The sequence below is a fragment of the Balaenoptera acutorostrata genome, chromosome 18 (assembly GCF_949987535.1).
Source record: "Balaenoptera acutorostrata chromosome 18, mBalAcu1.1, whole genome shotgun sequence".
Lineage (NCBI taxonomy): Eukaryota > Metazoa > Chordata > Mammalia > Artiodactyla > Balaenopteridae > Balaenoptera > Balaenoptera acutorostrata.
The window spans coordinates 79120296-79148285 of record NC_080081.1 but is presented as its reverse complement, the minus strand read 5'-3'; the positions used below and the strand labels follow the sequence as shown (position 1 = coordinate 79148285).

Sequence of the window (27990 nt, the reverse complement as noted above, 5' to 3'; positions counted from 1 at the left end):
TCCCTCTTGCGTCTCCCTCCCACCCTCCCTATCCCACCCCTCTAGGGGGTCACAAAGCACCGAGCTGATCTCCCTGTGCTATGCGCTGCTTCCCACTAGCTAGCTATTTTACATTTGGTAGTGTATATATGTCCATGCCACTCTCTCACTTCGTCCCAGCTTACCCTTCCCCCTCCCCATGTCCTCAAGTCCATTCTCTAGTAGGTCTGTGTCTTTATTCCCATTTTTTTAAGGGGGTGAAAGAACAGCTTGTTAACATGCTGATTCAATAGAGGGGGAAATGGAGGAGACAGTGGAGAGATTAGCAACTTGCCGGAGCGGTGATCGGGGAATAGATGAGAGACGGTCTGAGCCTTGCATAAGTGGAGGAGCTCAGGGTAGCTCAGAGTCCGGAGAACTCAGCCGCAGAGACAGGAGAGCAGCCAGCGCAGGTAAATGCAGATGCTCGAAGGTGGGAGTTCATGGAAGACCTCTTCTGGTTGTTTCTATTTTCTTGGTGAAATAGGGCTTCAGCAGAGTGATAATGAACTTCTAAAGTTGAGGAAGAGAAGATGTGAATGATCATTTGATTATGGTGCTATGATTGTTGGGTAGTATATAGAACAGTTTCTTAGGGGGGGCATATGGATTTAACAGTTTATGAGTGAATTTTAGAACATCCACGAATCCCCTAAATCTAGAGGGATGATTTTCTCCAAATATGCATTTTTTTCTGGAAATTCGTTACTAGCTCTCTTTAGATTATCAAGTGGGTTCATGGCCCATGCAAGATTAAAAACCAAAACAAGACATAATAAACCTACTGATGAAAAAGGGTAGCCAGGGCATCAAGTCAGGATTTCTGCTCCACGCCTGGCCTGGACAGGAAGGCTGGCTATCCTCTTGTCTGGGATAATAGTTTCCTTATTGGGAGCAAGAAAATGAATTACGGCTGAGGACCAAAAGCTGGGGTCCATAGAATCGTATTCAGAGTGAGGTGTCAGAGGGAGACGGTCCCTGGGTGGGCATCTAGATGAGTCAGCTGGAGCAGGGGGTCCAGGAGAAGATCCAGAAGGTGAGACGGGCACGAGCATAGCTCTGCTCTTCTCCAGATACACACAAGCCCCTCCACCTCCATCCCTCCCCCTCCAGATGTCAGCTTGCCTTAGAGGACGTTCAGCTAGGGTAAAAATCACATTCAAACGGAAAACATTCAAAACACTTCGGTTTCCTCAAGGTTAAGAAACATGAACTTATTTGAGATAAACAAATCTGGAAGAGGAAAACCTAATTTAACCTCAAAACTGAAACACAGTCTCCATTTTGAGAAGATAATGCAGCACCGAATGATCCCATTGGAGTACTCAAATTAGGAAATTAGTTGAAATTTGAGGTGTTTTTTATATCTTTGAATCTACTTAATTTTGCATTCCTAAAAGATGTGGTACAAACAGGCAAGGTGTTTGACGTGGAATAATAATCATATAGATCAGAATAAAAATACAAATTGTGATGAAGATAAATTATGTCACATAAAAACTACTCATTTGGGGAACTTAATTTTTTATTTTCCCTGAAATTAAAAAAAGGAACTGTTCAATTAGTAGATATTTTAAATTAAAAACTTAAAAAAATAAGTCCAGTTGATCTTTATTTGACATTCATGTATATCTTCCTAACTTTTACTTCAAAGCTGAAGGGAAAAAATGCAGCTGTCTTGCCTGATTTTTGCCTTTGGTGTTATTAAGAGGAGGGGAAAGCCTGCCCCAGGCTGAGACGCTATTTACCAAGTTAAAGGCTAAAGCCAATTGTCACGTCCAAGTTATAAAGTCCTTATGAAAACAGCAACTTATAATGGAAATCTGGACCCACCTAAGCTCTGGTAGGGCAACATGCTTCAATAATAATAACAATAATAATAAATCTGGTTTTTCTACGTTCAAACTCATACCACATTCTTGCTGTGAGGAAAATCAATTTATATTTCCAGGGAGGAATTCCAAAGTAGAATTGGTTATTTATCATGACTGAACTGAACTGACAACCTCTTCTCATTCTATTCTGCAGATTTTGTCCATGTTTACATGTGTTATTTTTGAAGTTAATGTCTTAGTGAAAAATACTTCATATCAGAATTGACCTTTCCTCTTATTCCTAAAGAAAGTTACCACCATTCTACTTAGATGAAGGTATGACTACAATTCATTTTATTAAATATTCCATTAGAAAAACACTTTCTTTCATAGCAAAGTATGCACTTGCTTTCGTCTTGGCATTTTCCTCTTAGCTGTCGTCATTTGATGGAAGCATTTACTTTGAAATGCCTGCCAAGTATTTTTGCCCAATACCACAATAACAATGCAGCAATGTAGGAGTGATTTATCCTAGTAAGTTTACAACGGCCGAGCCTGCGTGGAACATTCTGAAGTTCAAACAGAAGGTTTGCTTTTCTCTCTTAAATTGCAAGAAGACTGTCCAACAGCAAGCTGTGCCCGGCTGACCTTCCCTGCGCAGTATAAACACCACCAAGTAATTAATTGGTCACTTTGACTAAAAAAAAAAAAGAAACTAAAACACAAATACCTGTGCACATGTCCATCCTCGAAGGCACAGATCTGTACAAACACACACACATACTTATGGGTATTAATCATTTTCCCTTCGATCCTATTAAGAGTTTTATTATGGACACATTTTTTATTAAGTAACTGAAAGCATCATTTCTTTGCTTAATGTTTAAAAAACCCATTTTTATTTCTATCATAAATTAATATGAGCATGTCTTGGTTGGGTTGCCTAACTACTGGACCTCACTTGAAATAACCAAAATGAATGTATTTTCAAATTTGCCTCTCGTTTTACTTCTGTGTGTGGCTTTTTAAAAAGATCCACAACAAAGGGAAAAATGCTTGTAGGCTGCAGTGCCAAAGGCTGAATGCTTATTTAGAAAGGTCGCTGTATCCAAAGGACAGATTGCCAGTTCTTTTGAATTTTCCTTCCTTGCCCCTTCTATGGAAACAGAAAGAAACACGAATCGTCGTCTGGGAGGCAAAGGTAGGGACCACCCAGGGCAGAGCTCACGCAGCGTCTAGTGACCTTCTGCTCTAGCGCAGCAAAGAAAGAGGGAGAGATCCAGACGCGATTCCCGCGGAGCCCTCAAGTATTGCTACTTCATATTGCTCTTTAGAGGCTTAAAAGATGCCTAAGCGGCTGATTGTTTCAAGAACAAAGCCAGACCTGGCTGGGACTGGCCCTCCAGAGGGCTCCAGCCTTCCTTCTCTGACCTCCGCCTCCTAACCCCACTTGCCCTGTTTCTGGAGAAGGATGATCTGTTTTCTTTTCAGAACAATCTGTCAGGAAAGTGGGCTCCATGAATATTCACTCCCTAAAGGGGAACTCCTGAGAAATAAAGCGAGCCTGCACTCCCTGGCTCTGTGCTCTGTGTAGGGTGTGAGACAGACCCCCTCTGGATGGAGACCTGTGTGGCAAGGGGCTCCTGCCTTAAGTCCGATCCACCGGGACCCACGGGCCAGGTGCTGGGCCTGCACAGCCCGAGGGCAGGGTGAGTTCAGGGAAGCTTGGTAGTGACATCAGCAGCAGTGAGGCAACTGGGGGATTTCACATTTCAGTTTTTCAGACTGTTCTGCTGGGATTTTAAAAAAATCTAATTTTGGGGGCTTCCCTGGTGGCGCAGTGGTTGAGAATCTGCCTGCCAATGCAGGGGACACGGGTTTGAGCCCTGGTCTGGGAAGATCCCGCATGCCGCAGAGCAGCTGGGCCCGTGAGCCACAACTACTGAGCCTGCGCATCTGGAGCCTGTGCTCAGCTACAAGAGAGGCCACGATAGTGAGAGGCCCGCGCACCGCGATGAAGAGTGGTCCCCGCTCGCCGCAACTGGAGAAAGCCCTCGCACAGGAACTAAGACCCAACACAGCCATAAATAAAAATAAATAAACAAATGAAACTTAAAAAAAAAATCTAATTTTGCTTGTATGCATGTGTGTTTGTGCTGGTGGCAGTGGTTGGTTGATTGATTTTTTTTTCGTTTGCTACGGAGCTTAATCAGGGGACCTCATTGTAAAGGACTGGTTTAGGATGGGGTGAAGGAACACAATTATTTATAGATACTGGGTGGGGAGAGGAGGTGTGATGGTGGCCAGGAGAGCCACACGGACGCAAAGTAAAGCGACAAAGTACATCGAGATAAGCAAGTTTCCAGTAGACAGCCATTCATTGGGTCCACAGTATTTACTGAGTACTCTGCCCTGGTCGGACACTGAACTAAATGCTGGAAATTGAAAAGATAAATAAGGCAGAACGCCTATCCTTAGATAGACTCTAACGTAGGAGACAGGCCCACAAAGAAGCAGACTGTCATCCTTAATGCAACTGACTTATAACATTTATTACCAGGCCTGGCAAATAGTGGGTAATCAAGAAATATTTGTTGGGGTCTTTAGCAAGCACCTAATAAAGGCAAGTTCCCTAAATAGTTAAGTATTTGTTTCAGATTTTTTTTCATATATGTGTTTTAAAAATGTTTTTGTGACTCCCCCCTACCTCCCACACTAAATTGGTAAATTCACTGAGGCCAAACCTATGTTTACTATTTCTTGTCTGAGCCTTGACATGGAGAGTGAGGTCTGGTGGGTGAGGATTACATCCTGAGAGGAAGAAAATTTCTTTTCACTTTCCCAGTGTTTAAAAGTCATGTACATTTTACAAATATGACTATTTTAATATTAAAATAAATGATAATATTTTAAAATGCTTAATGATTTCTACATTGTAGTGTTAAGTCCTTCAACGTGGGAAACCAGGCTGAATTAAAGTGTAGTCACAGCGTATGTAACCGAGTCAGCCTCTGGGCAGTTTCTCATGTGCCCTTTGGTGTCACAATAGCTTATGAATCTAAACATGCATCTGCCACCTGAAACAGGACACATGATCTTAATGGCTTCTTCAACGCCCACACACAGTCCCGGGGTCTGTGCCCCCGTGAGGAATGTTGCCCAGACTTGGGACAGTTTATGTTCACAGATTACAGGGATGCTGATTTTAGGCCTGTGTCTGCTCTCAGATCCACCCCACCCCCATCTTTTTCTTTGCTCTGCTCTGAATTCAAGGGTCTTAGTTCTGCTCCTTTGCTAACTGGTGACCCCTTGGTTTGTGAAATGGAAGCACTAGTGTGAAACTGAAGGCCAGGATGAAGGGGGAGTCCAGAGCGCAAGCCCCCGGTCCTGTTCTGTGCTTCTCAGAAGTGGTGTAGTTCCTCCGTAGCCCCACCTGCAGCCAGTTGAAACCAATAGATGCAGAAAAAGCACTGCAAACTTCAACACCCATTCATGATAAAAATTCTCAAGAAACCATAGGAAATTTCCTAAAAGTGCCACCTTTGTGTAGTAAAAACTACACAAAAAGACTAATGGCAAAAGGAAAACTGCTAAACTTGACTTCATGAAAATTAAAGCCTTCTATTCTTCAAAAGATGATGTTAAGGAAAGGAAAAGGCAAGGTACAGACTGAAAGAAAATATTATTGGTGCAGATATCTGACAGAGAACTTGTATTCAGCACATATAAGGAATTTTTAAAGTCTTAAAGTCAACGATAAAAAGAGAAACAACCAAATAAAAATTGGGAAAAAAAAAGTTGAATAAACTCTCACAAAAGAAAATATATTAATGGCACATAAAAAAGATGCACCACATTACCAGTCCTCAGGGAACAGTCCATTGAGCCACAGTGAGGTAAAGAACCCTTAGAATGGCTGACACAAAAATGACTGCGTGATCATACCACGTATCGTGACAGCGTGGGGCCACTGGAATGCTCTTCCGTTGTGTGAAGGTATAAAATGAAGTAGTACAACCACTTTTTGACCTGTTGGGCAGTTTCCTATGAGTGCGATTTCGCTCCTTATACTGACCCAAGTGAAAAGAAAATTAGTCCACAAAAAGAATTGTGCGTGAATGTTTATAGCAGCTTCCTTCAGAATAAGTTGGAAGGAGTAGAAATGTTCATTGAAAGGTGAATGGACAAACATGAATTGATGAATTATGCTCTGTTCGTAGAGGAATATGATCCAGTACAAAACAGTAATATACTGCTGATATGTGTAGCAGTGCAGGTGGATCCCAAGAACTTAATGCTGAGTGAAAGAGGCAAGGCACAGAAGTCACGTCCTGTCTGATTCCTCTTAACAAGGAGCTTTCTGACCTGCAGGACTAATTCAGGATCCGTGGTTGCCTAAACCAGAGGGGCTGAATACTAGAAACTTGACATGGGAGTTTGGGGACAATGTAGCTCTTTTATAGCCCGTTTGGAATTGTAACTACAAGGTTGCAGAGATTTCCAAAACTTATTTTACCATACCCTCAAAATGGGTGCATTTTATTGAATATAAAGTATTTTAATACAGTGAATTGTGTGTGTGTGCAAAGCAGATTAGAGACATATTTTTTATTCATTGTCTACCTGTGCCAAAGTGTTAAAATCCCCAAGAAGGCATTTTCAGACACTGCCTCAGCTCTGCTCATAATTGACCATGAGTATGGGATTACAAGTATTGTAACTAAAGTGCAGATTTTTTTTCCAGAATTGATTTTTTTTATTTGAAGAAAAAAAATTTTCCTTTAGGCTTGATCTAGCTTATGAGTCCTGGACTTTTTGTAAATATTTTATTTCCTAAAAGTTTAAAGAGCCAAAAGAAACCTCATAAAGTGAAAGGTGCTCAGATTTGCAGCCACTCTCTACTGGGGCTCAGCTTATTAAAAATATGTGACAGAAAGATTATTTTTCTTCTTCCTCAACAAGGCAGATGTCCTAATACTTTTTCTTCCATAAGCACAGATCCCTTTACAAAAACAATACCTTCCTCTTGGGAAATATTTGCACATTTAAAACAATTCGGTAGCCTTTTTCAGTGTCTTTGGGTGTTTGATCATGTCTTGCTTTGTTTGTTTTGTTTTTTTTGGTTTCTGATCTAAGACCATCTGACATGTGCTTTGGTTTCCCCAGTTGGAGAAAAGCACAAGGCAGGAGAAAAGTAGTTGGCTTGCCCTTGAGATGTGATTCATTTCCAAAAGCGAAATCAGAGAGGGCACACAGGAAACTCCACCCTGGACAGAACGTGTCCGCCCAGAGCGGCGAGACCCAGCAGTGCCCACAGGCCGGCTCTGACTCCCTCTTATGGGGCCCCTCGGGGACAGGGTCAGGGGCCCGCAGCCCAAGCCCTAGGGCTCCCCGTCATATCCTGCGAGTCAGTGGTACGAAACACGACAAAACTCTGTAGGCCTCTCTCCTGGCCTTCCCTTCCCTGATCTCCCTGACAGGGCAAAGTCCTCTGCCCAGTTCTTAGAACAATTTTTTACGAGCCTCCAGCTCCAATTCTCTACTTGGCTCTGGAGCTCTTGCATCACTGTGTTTTCTTTTGTATCCATAAAACCCTCTTTAAATCTGGCTTTTCTTAACTTTGATGTCAGTGGGAAGAGATGGCAAACTTGAGGAGAAAGATGTTTCATTAGCCAATGTTCACTTATTGTAACCACAGACACATTCTGAAAAGCCTGGAGGAATTTGGGATGTGTGCAAGAAGCCTTGCATCTCTGCCCCGCAAAGAGGGTGGGCGATGGTATCGGCCTTCTTTGTCTGAAGTTTAAAGGGCTAGCATCTCTTGGGCAGGTAGCAGATACATTCTTTCGCCCTAAATTATAATTTTAAATGTAGTATCGGGGAGCTGCCAATAGGTGGTGGCAGGGCAGTTACTGGCTTGAGCTTGACTCAAATCAGCATCACGGATAGGGAGGAATTTTCCGATGGTACTTCGTCCACCAGGAGCCCTTGTTGTCGGCCAGGTACTGTGCTCCCACCTATGAGGAACGAGAGGCGCAAGGGCAAACAACCTGACTCAGTTTGTGTGGCCGGTAACTGGTGAAACAGGAGATCCAACCCAGCTCCAGCCTCTGAGTTTGTGACAATACACTAGACCACCTTGCAGCCAAGGCAGGTAAATGCCATATCACTTTCTTTTTAAGTTTCAACTGAAAAAATACAGTAAGTCATTATTTTACGTCAGACTTAAGAGTAGCTGCAGCCATCTACAGCAAAACTCAGTCACAAGTAGACAAGGTTCTAGAGAGCTGAGACATTTCACACAAAGCATATATGTGTTGTGAGATCATTTACAAAAAGCACTTAGAATAGAACGGTGTATGGCGGGCACTTAACAAATACGAGCTAAAATTAACGTTAATGAAGTGGAAATCTGATCATAGAATCGCTTCCTAGGGGAGTCGGGGGGAGGTCAGGAAACTGATCTTCCTGATCACAGATGAGCAAACAGACAATTTAGGCATCAAATCTGGAGAACACGGTGGTCTCAGGTTTAAATCTAGAATGGTCAATATCGGACCCTGTAATCAGGAGGTCACACAATAACAGCAGGGTAATCTTTCCTGGTGGCTGAAATCATGAGAGGTAAAACGTGGAAACTTATATTCTATGCCCTGTTTGTGGCCCTGTGGCCCAGAGAATCGGAGAAAGTCTGCAGAAGAGACAGACAAGCATGGAGCAGACGTACAGAAGGAAGCCAGCCAGGACAACGCGTCTTAACCGTGCTGAGATCCAGGGTCCAGCTCGGTCCTGAGGCGTGGCTGCGCCCCTGGGTGCTCTCTGGAGCACCCCAGCTCCTCTCAGCGGATCAGAGTCCTTCTCTGCGCCCCCCAAGGCAATTTTAAAATCTGCTTACCTGGCTTTATTTTTCTTCATAAAACGTATCTACCTTTTCCTGATGCTATACTACGTATACATGTGTTTGTTTATTGTCTGATTCCCCCATACAAGGTTAGGAATTTGGTCCACGGCACTATCTTTAGAACTGAGCACAGTGCTGGACACATAGTCAGTGTCTGTTGAATACATCAATGGTATGAATGGATAAAATCTCCTTGCGCTTAAGCTACTTTTAGCTGAACTTACGTTTCTTGCAAATCAGAGTTGTAGCTGACCTACAGGAGTAGGGGCTTGGCTGAAATGTTCAGCTAGCAGGAAGTACTTGGACCAGGATGCTGGGTGACAGGTAGCAGAGGTGGGAGAAGATGTCCTAGAATTAGGAGCTAACGATGCCGGCTGCGTGACCAGGACCCACCGGATCCGAGATCTGCCCAGCACCATCTGATGACAACGCCTGCACCGAAGAGTGATCTCCATTCCAATAAATGTGTGATCCAGAAACAAAGCATTATTCTAACTCCAGCAGAGCACTGGTTTATCTGTCTGTCTAGGTGGTAACAAGATGTGCTTATGGGCGGAAGAGCCCTGGCATTGCTATCCTGCCTCCAGTGGAAGTGGTCTTGAAATAAGGGCATCGCATCAGAGAATTCCAGTTCCACGATCTAAGGCAGACAGAGAAACACAGCTGTGGAGCTGACGCTGCTACCTAAGTATCTGATGCTCACTGATGCAAGTGTAATGACACTGAGAACTGAGTGTTGGTTCACAACGTCCAGAGCCTCCCGGGTGAAATCTGAAACTGGCCTCTGTACAGAGACAAGGAGAGACCAAAGAAAGAGGCAGCCACTCCAGATTGGTCGGTGGCAGGTGTGACAAGCAAGGGAACTTATGTAGGAGGCTTGTTCTCGGTTACTGCAAGATGGCTAGGTCTCTGCATCCACCCACCAAATCTTAACCGTCTGTCTAGCTGCCTTACCTGGGTTCAGTCACGTGTTCAGTCCAGGTGGTCTCAACATCACATTACTCTCTCACAGCTGCACCCTTGAAAGGGTTCCTAGAGTGGGAACGGTGGGTGGAACATACATTCCAAGGACAGGGATGGGTGAGGAGCCTCCGATTGCTTGGGTCCAGCTCGTGGGTCAACAGGCAGTCACGACTGAGAAGAAATGAAATCATGTTAGCATCCTCTGCTTAGTTAGTCAGAGACATACATAACATACTTAAAGTATTTTTTTTCCAGCCAAACTGGTAAAAAGTTGATAAAAGAGTGAATGCATCGATTCAGACCACTAGGTGCTCTCCAATGTGTTTCTGTTTTTCTGTAACAGAACCTCCAATTTTTAGCTGGCTATGTGCCCATCCACCAAGAAGGATTACATTCACCTTCCACCCTGGTAGCTGAGTGTGGCCACGGTACTAAGTTCTGGGCAATAACCTGTAAACCTGAATGGTAACTTCTGCATGGTGTCCTTAAGGAAGAAAGAAGTCTTGCCCTTTATCTTCTTCTTCTTTCCCACTTGCTAGAGCAAGGACATAATGGCTGGAACCCTGGCAGCCACCTTGGGCCACGAAGTGACCTTGGGAATGAAAACCCAAGAAGCCAAGGTCCCTGACACTTCATTTCCACAATAACATCTCTGGACTGCATTCTCCTGGAATTGTACATGGAAGAAAATAAATTCTTAATTTCCTTAAACCACTATTGGGTTTTCTTTCACTTGTGACCAAACCAAGTAGGGGAATTTATTCCCTATTAATGGCATTGATATGCATATGTTGGACCATCCTTGCATCCTAGGAATAAATCCCACTTGGTCACGCTGAATGATCCTTTTAATGTACTATCGAATTTTGCTAATATTTTGTTGAGGATTTTTGCAACTATATTCATCAGGGATACCGGCCTATAAATTTTTTCTTATACTGTCCTTTTCTGGTTTTAGTGTCACGGTAACGCTGGCTCCATAAAATGAGTTTGGAAGTGTTTTCTCCTTTTCTACTTTTTGGAAGAGTTTGAGAAGTATCGTTATTAATACTTTAAATGTTTGGTAGAATTCACTAGTGAAGCCATCTGGTCCTGGACTTTTCTTTTTGGAAGGTTTTAGATTACTGATTTATTGCTCCTTAAGTCTCCAGACTTATTCAGTCTAATCCGATTTTCTATTTCTTCATGATTGAGTCTTGGTAGCTTGTCTGTTTCTAGAAATTTTTCCATTGTTTCTAGTTTGTCCATTTGTTGGCATATAATTGTCTGTAGTAGTTTATTAACGATCCTTTGTATTTCTGTGGTATCAGTTCTAATGTCTCCTCTTTCATACCTAATGTTATTTATTTGAGAAAAACAAAGTATTTTCAGATAAACAAAATCTGAGTGAATCTGTCACCAGCAGATCTACATACACCGTAAGAGATGTTTAAAGAATTTCTCTGGCTTAAGAAAATGATTCCAATTAGACCTCAAATGTACACAAGGGAATGAAGAAAACCAGAAATGTTATATATGAGAGAAAGTATGCAAGACTTTTCTATGTTTTTAATCTTTTCAAAATCTTTTCAAAAAATAATAACTATTTAAAGGAGAGATAGCAATGCTCTCTGTGATTAAGATCAGTTGTGGCAATGAAGTATATGACAGAAGTGCAAAGGAAAGGCATCACCTCCAGATTTTCTCATTCAGTAGACATGGGATGGGGATTGAGAATTTATATTTTTAAGAAGTTCTCAGGCGATGCTAATGCTTCTTGCTAGGGACCAGTCTTCGAGAACCACTGAATTATAGATTTAATGCTATCCTAATACAAATCTCAGCAAGCTTTTTAAAAAACTAGTTGATAAACTAATTCTAGAGGGTTTAGAAAATTAAAAGAGTATAGGATAGCCAAAATATTCTTGAAAAAAAAAAATTGGAGGACTTACATTACCTGATTTCAAGATGTGCTATATAGCTATAAGAATCATGGCATAATGGTATTTGTGTAAATATGTGAGGACAGGGAATAATGAGAACGCTCTTTATGCACTTCTGGTGGGAATGAAAATGTCACAATGACTTTTAACTGCTTTCTCGAAGTTTCTGTAGAGTTAAATGTACACTTCCCATATGAATCAACAATTCCACACTCAGGCATTCACCAAAGAGAAATGATAGCATATGTGCATGAAAAGACTTCTATATGATCATAGAGGCTCCATGAATTACAGCCCCAATGTGGAGACAAGACAAATGTCCATCACCTGGAGAACAAGAGAAACAAGTTGTGTCATGTTCGTGCAATGAATTCTACTCAGTAATTAAAGGAATAAACTACTGATATACTCAACATTATGGATGTCAAAAAAATTATGCTGAGCAAACCAGGCCGAACAGAAAAGAGTGTCACACATCCTACATGATTCCATTTATAGAAAACTCTAGGGAAAGCATTTAATTTTTAGCAATGAAAAGTCATTGCCTGAGGCCAGGGATGGGGGAGACTTTGACTGTGGAAGAGATGAGGGATCTTTTGGCAGTGATGGAAAAATTCTATATCTTGATTGGGATGGTGGTTACATGTGTATACACATTTGTCAAAACTGATTAAACTGTACATTTCAAGTGTCTGTATTATATTGTACGTAAAGTATACCTAAATATAAGTGATTTTCAAAGATAACATACAAAGGAGTTTTCAGGAGGCTATTATGTAAGACAGAAATACTATAAGATTCTTTTGGGGTAAAATTTATCTTATTTAAAGTGTTTTTAGATGATTAATTATAATGCAACATTTTGAGGAATCTGTTAAATTTCTAATGACATACATTTTAATCTCTTTGTAGTCCATCACATAAAGCATTAGCTGTGGATATTTGAGAAATATGCTTGGGTGAGCAATCTATAAGTTAAATAATATGTATATATGTGTAAAATTACACACAATTCAAGTTTCTTACAGTTGTTCATATATTAATTTTATCTTAGTATATAAGATACTTCTTAATCCATATTTTTATAATATTTGAACTGCAGCAAATTATACGACTTTCTGTGACAAAATTTTTATTATTTTGCCTAATCTCTGCAGCAAGAATGCAATTATCATCAATAATTATAATCCAAAGACAAAAAGAAAAGCCCGAAGAAAGGACCAAATTGTTCTTTGTCACTATGATGCTCTTCGGCTTAATTTTTGCCTTGGGTAAATGAAAATGGTTGATGGATTTTGATGTCATTTTAGCCCTTTAATTCTACAGTAAATAATTAATCTTTTATGATGAAATGTAGTCATGTTTAATAATTCTGTCATTGTCTTTCATTGCAGCTCTGATTCTTAAAGACCTTTGATCCCTAGATGAGGCTTTAGCAAATTTCCTCTCCATGTGCAGACACATCTTTCATCAGATGTAGGATTAACCAGGATTAGTGATCTTTCAGAGAAAGGGACGTCCGGGATTCCATTTTCTGTAGTGATCGTTTTTCTGTGGATTATAGGGAGATGTAATATATGAAATATGGTAGTTCTTCAATTTTTGATTTATTTAAAACCTAAGAGAACAGAGAAAATGGGGGTGGGCAGGAAAACTGTGAAAGCACATTTTAAGACCTGCAAAGTACAACTAAACTCCTCAGTTTGGAAGGAAACAGAAATGCTGAGTGAGGTGTGAAGAGAGCTACAGAGGAGCTCCCCATAAACAGGGTTTTTCGTGATGAAATCACGGGATCACCTTGCTTTACGGGCCTTTCCTAGCCCCTAGGATTCTCCGGAACGCCGGAACGAATTCTGAAAGACAGTGCGTTTAACGCCAAGTAAATTCTCTGGGATTTTCCACAAATTCCCAGGAAAGAAGTGTGTGGGTTCCCTTTGAAGTTTAATCATTTCTTTAAACCATTAGTAAAGGAATCTTTCACAGCTCTGGCTTTTGTGGGAAACAGACAAACAAACAAAAGCCCACATTTTATATCACTTGGCGGGGGTGGGGGGGGGGGGGAAGAAAGTCATTTTAGAACTTCCAACATCTTGGCGTTACATCGTCTCACCACACGCCAGCATCACTGCCGTTCCGGCAGCTTGGTACCTGCGCGTGCGGGGTAAGCGTGCGCAGACGCATGCGCACACGCAGACGCATGCGCACACGCAGACGCATGCGCACACGCAGACGCATGCGCACACGCACGACTTGGCTCCGCGGAAGAGGGCGGGGCTCCCGGGAGGGCCTCGAGGCGACGGCGTTCGCGCTCGGGCACTGCTGGCTCCAGGGCACCAGGCTACGAACACGACGGAGGTGGCCGACGGTCAGGCAGCCTCTGAAGAGACGCAGCTCCTCCCAGGGCTGAAGGGCCGCACAGGAGGCTGGCAACAAGGTATCTTAATGTCGTCTCAGTGGAGGCGTTTTTGACAAAGATGCGCTTAGGCTCCGGGAAAGGCTTTGGTGACAAATTCCCCCCAGAACTGAGTCCAGGTCAGCGCAGCCGCCGAGCATGCGCGTCGTGTCCGTGGTGGGGTCGTGTCTGCAGGAAGGAAGGGCGCGGGTCAGGAGGGGTTAGACTCAGATTGATGCGCGGCCCCTCCTGACCGCCAGTTCTTGGCTCTCCGCTAGCTCGTTCCCTTTAATGCGCAGTTTTTAAAATTCGCTTAAACCTCTTCTGTCTTCCAGTTGAAATTTTATGTGGTCTCTCCCTTTTAGAGCAAACTGAGTACGTGCATAAATCCACAGATAGGTACATCCACATATATATCCGAACACACACATGCACACACACATACATGCATATACATGCACACATGAGTGCACACGCATGCATACATACGCAAACTTACACACACACATATACACATACGTACACACATATATAAAAACATGAATGGGAAGAAAAAATGTTTTAACACTTCAAACTCCCGATCTTTACTTTTTCACCTTCCATTTCTTATCTCCCTTTCTCTCTCCTTTATTTGCCAGTAATCAATAAAAATTTTATTTTAACCAGTTTCAAAGCTAAATAGAGTAATTACCCTGCCGAGGAACCAGTTCCGTTCTGAGAGCATGTTTGTAAGTCCAATTTGTTCATGAGTCCAACAAAGTTAGCCTAGGTACCCAACTAACACAGTCGGCTATATAGTACTGCTGTAATAGGTTTATAATACTTTTCACACAAATAATACATTTTAAAAAACGCACAGAAAATAAAGAAAATATTTTTAACCTTACAGTACAGTACCTGGAAAAGTACAGTAGTGCAGTACAGCAGCTGACATCCAGGGGCTGGCATCATCGGGTGAACAGGCAGGAAGAGTTACTGACTGGAGGAGGGAGAGGAGGTGGGAGATGGTAGAGCTGAAGGATCGTCAGCCATAGGAGACGGAGGACAAGCTGCAGTTTCACTCACGCCTGACGTTGATGGCACAGGTTCTGGTTTCTTGCTGGATTCAATTCTATCTACCCTCTTGAAAAAAAGCGATCCAGTGATACCTGGTAGTAGCTCTTTTTTTCTCATCATAGGTGACACAGTAGCACTGGCTTGCATTCTGAATGGCTGCTGCCACCTTTGTGTACCGTTCTACGTTCAGGTCCTGTGCCTCAAAAATTAACAGTGCCTCCTCAGATGAAGAAAATCCCCTTGCCATTTCCTCTTCGTGAATCTCTTCGGTTCTTCAGTTACTTCTTCCTCTTGTCTCTCTTCGTCCTTTCTCTGGGCCTCCAATTCCATCAGGTCTTCATTAGCAAGCTCCTCTTGTTGCACAGCAAGGAGTTCAATGAAGTTGTCCTCTTGCAGATCTAGCTTCAGCTTCTCGCTGAGGGTCACTAAGTTGCTAAGACCTCTTTGGACTCCTCGTCCACCTTCTCAAATCCATGAAAATCGTGCACAAACTGCAGGCACAGTTTCTTGCAAACCCCATTCATGGTGACAGCTGTAACCTCACGCCAAGCAAAGTCCATGTCTTTTATGGCCTTGTAGATGTTGTAGTCCTTCCAAAATTGTCGCAAGGTTGTTCCTGATTCGTCACTTGCCTTTACTGCCTGATGAAAAGTGTGAATAGTAAATAGTATTTCTTGAAAGTCGCTGTAGCTCCCTGGTCCATAGGTTGGATGAGCAACGTAGTATTCGGTGGCAGATGCACTACTTTGATGTTGGGGTGAAAGTCATCCATGAATGGGGGTGGCCCAGAGCATGTCGAGCAGCAAAAGAATGTTGAATGGGATGTCCTTCACCAAACAGTGTTTCTCTGCCTCTGGGATAAAGTGGTGGAAAAACCAGTCCTGGAACGTGGCCTGTGTAATCCAGGATTTAGGGTTACGCTTCCACGCAACAGGAAGAGAGCCCTTGGCTATGTTTTTAAGGGTTCTTGGGTTCTCTGAATGATAAACTAAGAGAGGCTTCAGCTTCAATTCACCGGAAGCATTGCCACCAAACAGCAGTTAGCCTATCCTTTGCTGCTTTACAGCCCGGCATCAACTTTTCCTCCTTACTGATGTAACTTCGGTCTGGCATCCTCTTCCAGTACAGTTGTGTCTCATCCACGTTAAAAACCTGGTTGGGTAAATACACGCCATCGTCAATAATTTCTCAAAGTGTTTCCGGAAGTTCCTGGACAGCTACCCTATCTGCACTTGCTGCCTCTCCACTTACTTCTACATTGTGAAGGCTGGCTCTAGCCTTGAACCGATGAAACCAGCCGTGGCTGGCATTAACAGATGTGTCCTCTGACTCTTTGCCGTGTTTCTTCTTCAAGTCTTCGTAAAGGCTTTTAGCTTCCTCTTGAATCAGCGTTAAGCTGAGCAGGACTCAGCGCTGATGTTGACCCTGCGTCCGCACACTGAGAAGTTTCTCCATCTCCTCCATCACTTTTCCATGCTTCTTCGATATTATTGTCGACTTCATCGGCATGCAGACTTCCCATGTTCCATGATCTTGTCCTTGTTCTTTAGATTCGTGCCAATGATTGAATGATTCATGTTATAAGAATGAACGATGTCTAACATCTTTTTGCCTCGCTCCACTCTCTCAATTATTTTCACTTTTGTTTTCATCATTATCGCTTGGCGCTTCTTAACAGTACCAGCTACATCACCGCTGCTTTTACGCTTGTTTCCGGACATCCTGGGCTTGAAATAAAGATACTGTACTACTGTATTCTATACAGTACTGTACACTAAAGTGCACAAAACCACAACCACTTGTAGAGGATGCACGCATGTGACAGTGTACACCAGACACGTGAACTAACTTACGTGATTGGACGTGTGAATGCACGTCCGCATCTTTGAAAGTTTGCAACTTGAAGGTTCGTATGTAGAGGACTTACTGTATATGTTCTACAAAACCTTACAGATTATATCATTTATATACAACTCCAGCTATTGAGAAAATTAGGTCCAGCCCCTGCACGGCTATCACGCTGAAGAGCAAAGGCACCTGCAGACTCGCATCCATTACCTGTGCCTGTCAATGTGGTGTGGGAGACGGCCCATTCGAAGGATAACCCTCAAAGTCACAAAAAGTAGATCTTGTTTGTATCCTGATCCAAACAAGCCAACTTTAAAATGATACTTGCACATGGGGTCCATATTAGGTTATAATGGTGTGGTAAGTCTATTAGACAAAATTTAAATACACTTATCAAGGCATTTATGAGTGAATAAAATGATGCTTAATAATGCTTTGGAAAAAACCGTTTAGGGACAAAGATAAAATAAGATTAGAAAATACCGACTGTTGATGAATCATGGTAATAGAAATACGAGAAGTCACTCTACTAAACTCTACTTTGTTGTATGTTTGAAAATTTCTAATAAAAAGTAAGACAAAAATAATACAAGAAAAATAATGTATGAATTTTTTCCCTCATATATTCAATACAAATAAAATTTCAGATATGCTCTTAATAATGAATCACTGAATTCCTAATCAGTAGTCTGTAGTTAGTTCTCAAAGGAACACAAAATGCCTATTTATACCTGGAATTCGTGTTGGCCATCCATTATTCAATATGGTATATTTACACTAAAAATGGAGACTAGGAAAACTAAATGCCTTACATGATGTAATTTTTCTTGAAGTGAATTTAGGCATTCTTACAAAAGAATTTTAACATACCAAATATATTTTAAATGAAATTTAAATTATACATAGCATAACATTTTGTATATATGTCTATGTAGTACTACAAATTTTAAAAAAAGATTATATATAAAATAAAACTCTCATTCAGGAACATCAACTATATAATAATTATTTTTCAAAAGATCTAAGAAAACTAGTATTTATTAAACCTCTTTAAGACTAAATGATATCCTAGATAGTCATAAATAAACTATTTATTACTGCAGTAATAAAGCAAAGCAAGTTTACTACCAGATTCTCATATGAGTCTCATGTTAATTAGGTAATAGATGTATATTCTCAAAAAAAAGTGGGGGACTCAATTAAATTTCCAGTACAAATCGTAAGTGTAAATTTGTTTTCTTAAATATGCATATCAAATTATTTTTCACTCAAAGGATTAATATTAAGTGAAAACCCTGTCCTCTGATGAATTTGTACCTTCTGGAATATAAGGTCAATGTCCAATAAAAATATAACACAAGCTACAAATATAGTTTTTAATTTTCTAGTATCCACATTAAAAAGAAAATAAAAAGAAATAAGTGGAATTAATTTTAATAATATATTTTATTTAATTCATTATACCCAAAATATAATTTTAGTATAAAATCAATATTTTAAAGATATTAATAAAATAATTTACTTTTTGTTTTTCATACTGAGTTTTCGAAATCTGTGTATTTTATACTTACAAAACATCTTAATTTAAATGCTAAGTTTTCATGGGACATACTGGATCCATGTTTAGACTCCATAACATTTATAGTTGAAAAAGGAGATTCAGATACTCAAGTTGTTCTACAATGCACTTAAAGTTTCCAATAACTTAATAGAGCATCAGGTTTTGAGGGGTTTTTTTTTTTAATTTATTTTATTTATTTCTGGCTACGTTGGGTCTTTGTTGCTGCACGCACTCTTTCTCTAGTTACGGTGAGCGGGGGCTACTCTTTGTTGCAGTGCGTGGGCTTCTCACTGTGGTGGCTTCTCTTGTTGCAGGGCACGGGCTCTAGGAGCTCAGGTTTCAGTAGTTGTGGCACATGGGCTCAGTAGTTGTGGCTTGCAGGCTCTAGCGCGCAGGCTGAGTGGTTGTGGCGCATGGGCTTAGTTGCTCCGCAGCATGTGGGATCTTCCCGGACCAGGGCTCGAACCCGCGTCCCCTGCGTTGGCAGGCGGATTCTTAACCACTGCGCCGCCAGGGAAGCCCAGAGCATCCGTTTTTAAACTTAAATGAAAACTAATAAATTAAACTTACAGTCCCTCAGTCTCACTAGTTGCAATTCAAGTATTTAGTAGCCACACGTAGCTAGTAGCTGCCACGTCGGACACCAGAGCCCAGGTCCATGGTCTTCCTGAGTCCATGTGGATGCAAAACTACCCGAGTAGTTGAAGCAATGAAAGAGAAGGTGGCAAACACCCATTTAAAGCGTATATTTTAAAAGGCAAATAAGTATTTCAGACTTTTCCTCCCTCCCAGAAAACAGCAAGACACTATTTAATTATTTTCAGTTTTATAGTATTAGCCACAGATAAAAACAAAAACGCATCATCTGTCTAGTACTCACCATTATTCTTTTTTAAAAAATATCTTGAGCATAAAATATTTGCCTTTGAATAAACAAACTTTGTAGTTATTTCTTTTAAATATACAAAAATGTCCTAATAATAAATAGCTTGGATCTTTCCAGTTTTATTTCCAAGCCCTGAGCTATGGCCTTATTTCAGGCTGTAAAAACAGATACAGGGCGGTTCTGAACCACAGAAGTCCTAAATACAATCGCAGTGACATTTAGATCCACGGGCTGCCAAGGGAAATTCATTACTTTCCCTCCATGAGCATCATTACATGAAGTCTCCTCCCTGGGTTATTTTTTGACTTTCCTCATTATCTTTTCATTCACTTTTTCTAATCACAACTTCATGCAGCTTCACTTTGGGCTTTGGATACTTCAAACACTACTGAACTACAGGGACATAATATATTCTCTAACCCAAATAATTTATTGCAGTGTGATTACAGAAATCGAGCACTTGTATAGCACCTATGATACGCCCCCTGCTGATCTAAGAACGCTACTTGTTCTGGTCTATGTCATCCTCCCAGCACCCCCTGGAAGTATGTATCACTGTCTTTCTCATTTTACAGATGTGGTAACCACGCACAGAGAGGCTAGTAAGCCACCCAGCGTTACACAGTGAGAAGTGGTGAAGTAGTGCTTGAATCCAGGAGTCTGGTCTCAAAGTCCATGCTCTTCCACTGCTCTGTTGCCTCACCAGGGCAGCCTTTGGCCCAACTGCTTGAAGTTACGTCCTGAAGTCGGCATGTTTCTTTGGAATAACATTTTATCTGCAGTTTCTGGTCCTGTTATTCCAGGACACATAAGCAGAGCCAATCCACATGGACCCAGTCTTAAGGCAATATAGGTGCTTGATGCCAAGATTCCACTTAGCCCTGACTACATCACAAGACACTGATTGCCACAAGTCACGGGCCCGGCCATCAGTCACCTGAGAAGCTCATCTTGTTATCCGGGAAGCACCCTGTGATGCTCAGGGCACTTGGAACTTCTTTCATTAATTGTGGATTTAGGAGTTTTACTCCAATATTAAGATACCGGTGAAAACCTCCTGCCTCCTGACCACAACGCCCCTGTGTCTGTAAGTACCTTGAAATTGACTTATACTGAAAGTATCCTTTTTACCAATGGCTTTTTTTTTCTGTCACCAATAAACCTCTGTTTGCCCTTCCTATAACAAATTTCTATTTTGATTGCATTGCTTTTTAGAAATCGGCTGTGAATACATGTGTAGATGGAAGTACACCTCTTCCACCGTTATTTGATAACCCTATACCAGTGGTTCATATTTTTCTGAGTTGAGAGAGATGGTGATGAGTTTTTTCCTTAAATTCTGGATATCAGTAAATAATTGACTTTTTTTTTTTTAACCCTCATGGTCCTGCCAACCATTAATAGTTGGGTAAATATCTTTAAGAACCTACTACTAATAGATCTGAAATTTTTTTTAGACAGGTATTTTTCTGCCCTCCATTTTTAACGTACTTTTATTTTTAACATTAAAGTCTTAAAAATATCAACGTAAGTCAATATTTCAAAAAATGCTATGAAGGTTAAGTAACACTTTCACTGTTATAGTTTTGTCTTTGAGGCAAATAATCTGTTTTCTTTGTTTTCCCTTTTGCCTACAATCCCTTCTGCGTGGTTCGGCTGCGCAGACGCTGTAGTGAATGGCCGAGTGGGTCTGGTGGGTGGAATGAACAGGTGTAAAGGTCTGAGGGGCTGGGGGTCAGGGGAGAGGAGAAGGGGGCCTTGCTGCATTACAGTCGACACTCTGGTGGGAAGCGTGGACCAATTAAGGCTTCATACTCACCCACCATCCTCTGAAACTACTAAAGGTCCCCAGAATCTTACCATGGCCAATCCAATAATCAATATGAATCTTCATTACCTTCTTAGCAATATTTGACAAAGCTGATCACACTTTAAAAACGTGATGACTCAGTTTACAGGATACCATTCTCTTGATTTTTCCTTACTTTTCTGGTGACTCCTTTGCAGTCCTGTTTGCTGCTTGTCACCTTGACCTCTAGACGCTGAAGTACTCTGAGATCAAGTGCAGACATATTGTTTTTTCTCACCATATTTGTGCAGGTATCTCACACAATCCCATGCTTTACATATCATCTATTCACTGATGAATCTCAGATTTAAATGTCTAGCCTTGAACCTGAGATCCACTCTCAGATATCCAACTTTCTACATAACATCTTCACTTAGATGTTTCAAATTTAATACGTGCAGTACTAATTTCTTATTTTCCTGCCCAAACCTGCATTTCTCATTTCAGGCCAAGCACCTCAGAATCATTTTTACTTCTCTTTTTCAATCATCTTTCATCTCTCCAGTGCACATCTAATTGATTAGAAGATCTTGTCAATTTCAGTTGTCCAAGTCACCTCAGGCTGCCATAACAAAACATCATAGACTTGGTGACTTAAACAACAGTCCAAGATCAAGGTGCTGGCAAAGTAGATTTCATTCTGAGGCCTCTTCTCTTGGGTTGTAGGGAGCTGCCATCAGACTGTGTGCTCACATGACCTCTTCTTATGTGCGTATATGAGAGAGAGCAAGTTTTCTGATGTCTCTTGTTGTAAGGGCCTTAATCTCACCGTGAGGGCCACATCCTCATGGCCTTATCTAAACTTAATCACCTCCCAACGGCCCCGTCTCCAAATACCATCACACTGGGGATTAGATCTTCAACATATGAATCTTGGGACACAAGTGTCAGTCGGTAACAATAATATACAATAAGTCTCGTCACCACCATTGATTTTCACTGGCTCCTTTGCAATGCCTTAGATTCACCGCCGTTCTGTCTCTTTGGAATACAAGGGCATCCTAACTGGGTTCTGATACTTCCCTCCTGCTCCTCTGCAGACTATTTTCCACAAAGCTGCCAGAGAAATCTTTTCCATTTGTCACACATTTTAATAGATAGTTCTGGTATAGGGTAGTCTCTGGAACATTTGGTTTTGTCAGTAGCCATACATTTCCCCTCACTGCGAGGTCTACAAATTAGGGAGTCTGAGAGTTCAGAGGCACAAGTCTGTTTGTCATTCAGAGTAGCAATCAGGCCTTCTTTGAACTATTCTTTAAAATCTGGTTCATTTCATTTGAGCTTCTTGTGAGGTGCTAAAGCTGTAAAATAGAACATTGATCCTCCCTGCTGTAAAAAAAAAAAAAAAGAAAAAGATAATGTTGCTGCCACAGGGCAGGGTCATTAAACATGCAAGTTGGTGAAGTTAGTGGGAAAATTCAATTTTTAAAAGGACCAATCATCAGAACTAAAAACAAGAAATATTTAGGTAAAAACGTCATGAAATGTGATCAAGACCTGTACCCTTGAAAACTAAAAACACCAATGAAAGAATTCACAGGTAATTTGTAAATAAATGAGAGACATACCATGTTTATCTAGCAGGCATTCCCTGATTACCCCCAGCAACCACAGACCTAGGCAACTCTTCATATGAATGGCCTCAACAGTTAGTCCTTGGTGACTGACCTGTTTCATTTAGCATCGTGTTTTCAAGGTTTGTCCATGCTGCAGCACACATCAATACTTCAGTTCTCTTTATTGCCAAACAGTATTCCACTGTGTGGATATACCTCATTTATTTATCCATGCATCAGTTGCTGGACATTTGGGTTGTTTCTACTGTCTGGCTATCATGAATACTACTATAAACATTCATGTACAAGTTTTTGTGTAGACATATCTTTTCATTTCTCTTGGGTTATCATTTCTCTTGGGATATATGTTTTCAATGCTACTTATGAGTAGAATTTCTGGGTCACGTGATAATTTGTTTAACATGTTGAGGAACTGCCAGACTACTTTCTGTAGTAGCTACACCATTTTTCATTCCCATCAGTGATGTCTGATGGTTCCAGTTTCTCCATATCTTGACTATAGCTTGGGTGGGTGTGAAGAGGTATCTCATTGTGGTTTTGATACACATTTTCCCTAATGACTAATGATGTTGAGCTTCTTTTCATGGGCTTCTTGCCCATTTGCATATCTTCTTCGGAGAAATATCTATTCAGATCTTTTGCCCATTTTTCAATTGGTTCATTTTTTATTGAATTGTAAGAGTTCTTTATATAGTCTAGGTACAAGTCTCTTATCATATGTGATTTGATGATATTTTCCTTTATTCTGTGTATATCCTTTTCGCTATCTTGATGGTGACTTTTTTTTTTTAAAACATCTTTATTGAAGTATAATTGCCTTACAATAGTGTGTTAGCTTCTGCTTTATAACAAAGTGAATCAGTTATACATATACAATGTGTTCCCATTTCTCTTCCCTCTTGCATCTCCCTCCCTCCCACCCTCCCCATCCCACCCCTCTAGGTGGTCACAAAGCACCGAGCTGATCTCCCTGTGCTATGCGGCTGCTTCCCACTAGCTATCTATTTTACATTTGGTAGTGTATATATGTCCATGACACTCTCTTACCCTGTCACATCTCACCCCACCCCCTCCCCATATCCTCAAGTCCATTCTCTAGTAGGTCTGTGTCTTTATTCCCGTCTTGCCACTAGGTTCTTCATGGCCTTTTTTTTTTTTTCCCCTTAGATTCCGTATATATGTGTTAGCATACGGTATCTGTTTTTCTCTTTCTGACTTACTTCACTCTGTATGACAGACTCTAGGTCCATCCACCTCACTACAAATAACTCAATTTTGTTTCTTTTTATGGCTGAGTAATATTCCACTGTATATATGTGCCACATCTTCTTCATCCATTCATCTGTCGATGGACATTTAGGTTGCTTCCATGTCCTGGCTATTGTAAATAGAGCTGCAGTGAACATTTTGGTACATGACTCTTTTTGACCTATGGTTTTCTCAGGGTATATGCCCAGTAGTGGGATTGCTGGGTCGTATGGTAGTTCTATTTGTAGTTTTTTAAGGAACCTCCATACTGTTCTCCATAGTGGCTGTATCAATTTACATTCCCACCAACAGTGCAAGAGTGTTCCCTTTCCTCCACACCCTCTCCAGCATTTATTGTTTCTAGATTTTTTGATGATGGCCATTCTGACCGGTGTGAGATGATATCTCATTGTAGTTTTGATTTGCATTTCTCTAATGATTAATGATGTTGAGCATTCTTTCATGTGTCTGTAGGCCATCTGTATATCTTCTTTGGAGAAATGTCTATTTAGATCTTCTGCCCATTTTTGGATTGGGTTGTTCGTTTTTTTGTTATTGAGCTGCATGAGCTGCTTGTAAATCTTGGAGATTAATCCTTTATCAGTTGCTTCATTTGCAAATATTTTCTCCCATTCTGAGGGTTGTCTTTTGGTCTTGTTTATGGTTTCCTTTGCTGTGCAAAAGCTTTTAAGTTTCATTAGGTCCCATTTGTTTATTTGTGTTCTTATTTCCATTTCTCTGGGAGCTGGGTCAAAAAGAATCTTGCTGTGATGTATGTCATAGAGTGTTCTGCCTATGTTTTCCTCTAAGAGTTTGATAGTGTCTGCCCTTACACTTAGGTCTTTAATCCATTTTGAGGTTATTTTTGTGCATGGTGTCAGGGAGTGTTCTAATTTCATACTTTTACATGTTCCTGTCCAATTTTCCCAGCTCCACTTATTGAAGAGGCTGTCTTTTCTCCACTGTATATGCTTGCCTCCTTTATCAAAGATAAGTTGACCATATGTGTGTGGGTTTATCTCTGGGCTTTCTATCCTGTTCCATTGATCTATATTTCTGTTTTTGTGCCAGTACCGTACTGTCTTGATTACTGAAGCTTTGTAATATAGTCTGAAGTCAGGGAGCCTGATTCCCCCAGCTCCATTTTTCGTTCTCAAGATTGCTTTGGCTATTCGGGGTCTTTTGTGTTTCCATACAAATTGTGAAATTTTTTGTTCTAGTTCTGTGAAAAATGCCAGTGGTAGTTTGATACGGATTGCATTGAATCTGTAGATTGCTTTGGGTAGTAGAGTCATTTTCACAATGTTGATTCTTCCAATCCAGGAACATGGTATATCTCTCCATCTATTTGTATCATCTTTAATTTCTTTCATCAGTGTCTTATAATTTTCTGCATACAGGTCTTTTGTCTCCTTAGGTAGGTTTATTCCTAGATATTTTATTCTTTTTGTTGCAGTGGTAAATGGGAGTGTTTTCTTAATTTCACTTTCAGATTTTTCATCATTAGTGTATAGAAATGCAAGAGATTTCTGTGCATTAATTTTGTATCCTGCTACTTTACCAAATTCATTGATTAGCTCTAGGAGTTTTCTGGTAGCATCTTTAGGATTCTCTATGTATAGTATCATGCCATCTGCAAATAGTGACAGCTTTACTTCTTCTTTTCCGATTTGGATTCCTTTTATTTCTTTGTCTTCTCTGATTGCTGTGGCTAGGACTTCCAAAACTATGTTGAATAATAGTGGTGAGAGTGGGCAACCTTGTCTTGTTCCTGATCTTAGTGGAAATGGTTTCAGTTTTTCACCATTGAGGACAATGTTGGCTGTGGGTTTGTCATATATGGCCTTTATTATGTTGAGGAAAGTTCCCTCTATGCCTACTTTCTGCAGGGCTTTTATCATAAATGGGTGTTGAATTTTGTCAAAAGCTTTCTCTGCATCTATTGAGATGATCATATGGTTTTTCTCCTTCAATTTGTTAATATGGTGTATCACATCGATTGATTTGCATATATTGAAGAATCCTTGCATTCCTGGGATAAACCCCACTTGATCATGGTGTATGATCCTTTTAATGTGTTGTTGGATTCTGTTTGCTAGTATTTTGTTGAGGATTTTTGCATCTATGTTCATCAGTGATATTGGCCTGTAGTTTTCTTTCTTTGTGACATCTTTGTCTGGTTTTGGTATCAGGGTGATGGTGGCCTCGTAGAATGAGTTTGGGAGTGTTCCTCCCTCTGCAATATTTTGGAAGAGTTTGAGAAGGATAGGTGTTAGCTCTTCTCTAAATGTTTGATAGAATTCACCTGTGAAGCCATCTGGTCCTGGGCTTTTGTTTGTTGGAAGGTTTTTAATCACTGTTTCAATTTCAGTGCTTGTGATTGGTCTGTTCATATTTTCTATTTCTTCCTGGTTCAGTCTCGGCAGTTTGTGCATTTCTAAGAATCTGTCCATTTCTTCCAGGTTGTCCATTTTATTGGCATATAGTTGCTTGTAGTAATCTCTCATGATCTTTTGTATTTCTGCAGTGTCAGTGGTTACTTCTCCTTTTTCATTTCTAATTCTATTGATCTGAGTCTTCTCCCTTTTTCTCTTGATGAGTCTGGCTAATGGTTTATCAATTTTGTTTATCTTCTCAAAGAACCAGCTTTTAGTTTCATTGATTTTTGCTATTGTTTCCTTCATTTCTTTTTCATTTATTTCTGACCTGATCTTTATAATTTCTTTCCTTCTGCTGGCTTTGGGGTTTTTTTGTTCTTCTTTCTCTAATTGCTTTAGGTGCAAGGTTAGGTTGTTTATTCGAGATGTTTCCTGTTTCTTGAGGTAGGCTTTGTATTGCTATAAACTTCCCTCTTAGCACTGCTTTTGCTGCGTCCCATAGGTTTTGGGTCGTCGTGTCTCCATTGTCATTTGTTTCTAGGTATTTTTTGATTTCCCCTTTGATTTCTTCCGTAATCACTTCGTTATTAAGTAATGTATTGTGTAGCCTCCATGTGTTTGTATTTTTTACAGATCTTTTCCTGTAATTGATATCTAGTCTCATAGCGTTGTGGTTGGAAAAGATACTTGATACGATTTCAATTTTCTTAAATTTACCAAGGCTTGATTTGTGACCCAAGATATGATCTATCCTGGAGAATGTTCCATGAGCACTTGAGAAAAATGTGTATTCTGTTGTTTTTGGGTGGAATGTCCTATAAATATCAATTAAGTCCATATTGTTTAATGTATCATTTAAAGCTTGTGTTTCCTTATTTATTTTCATTTTGGATGATCTGTCCATTGGTGAAAGTGGGGTGTTAAAGTCCCCTACTATGATTGTGTTGCTGTCAATTTCCCCTTTTGTGGCTGTTAGTATTTGCCTTATGTATTGAGGTGCTCCTATGTTGGGTGCATAAATATTTACAATTGTTATACCTTCCTCTTGGATCGATCCCTTGATCATTATATAGTGTCCTTCTTTGTCTCTTGTAATAGTCTTTATTTTAAAGTCTATTTTGTCTGATATGAGAATTGCTACTCCAGCTTTCTTTTGATTTCCATTTGCATGGAATATCTTTTTCCATCCCCTCACTTTCAGTCTGTATGTGTCTCTAGGTCTGAAGTGGGTCTCTTGTAGACAGCATATATATGGGTCTTGTTTTTGTATCCATTCAGCCAGCCTGTGTCTTTTGGTGGCAGCATTTAATCCATTTACATTCAAGGTAATTATCGATATGTATGTTCCTATTCCCATTTTCTTAAATGTATTGGGTTTGTTATTGTAGGTGTTTTCCTTCTCTTGTGTTTCTTGCCTAGAGAAGTTCCTTTAGCATTTGTTGTAAAGCTGGTTTGGTGGTGCTGAACTCTCTCAGCTTTTGCTTGTCTGTAAAGGTTTTAATTTCTCCATCGAATCTGAATGAGATCCTTGCTGGGTAGAGTAATCTTGGTTGTAGGTTTTTGTCCTTCATCACTTT

At 40.6% G+C, this 27990-nt stretch overlaps 1 long non-coding RNA gene across 4 annotated transcripts in view; it reads left to right on the top strand.

The window, feature by feature from the left end:
- LOC103003887 (uncharacterized) overlaps positions 1-20434 on the top strand; it is a 293955-nt gene extending 273521 nt beyond the window's left edge. For all 4 annotated transcript variants that reach the window (XR_009005961.1, XR_009005960.1, XR_449486.2 and 1 more), the window contains one exon: positions 19937-20434. This is a non-coding gene — a long non-coding RNA (uncharacterized LOC103003887). The remainder of the gene's footprint in view (positions 1-19936) is intronic.
- Positions 20435-27990: the final 7556 nt, after the last annotated feature.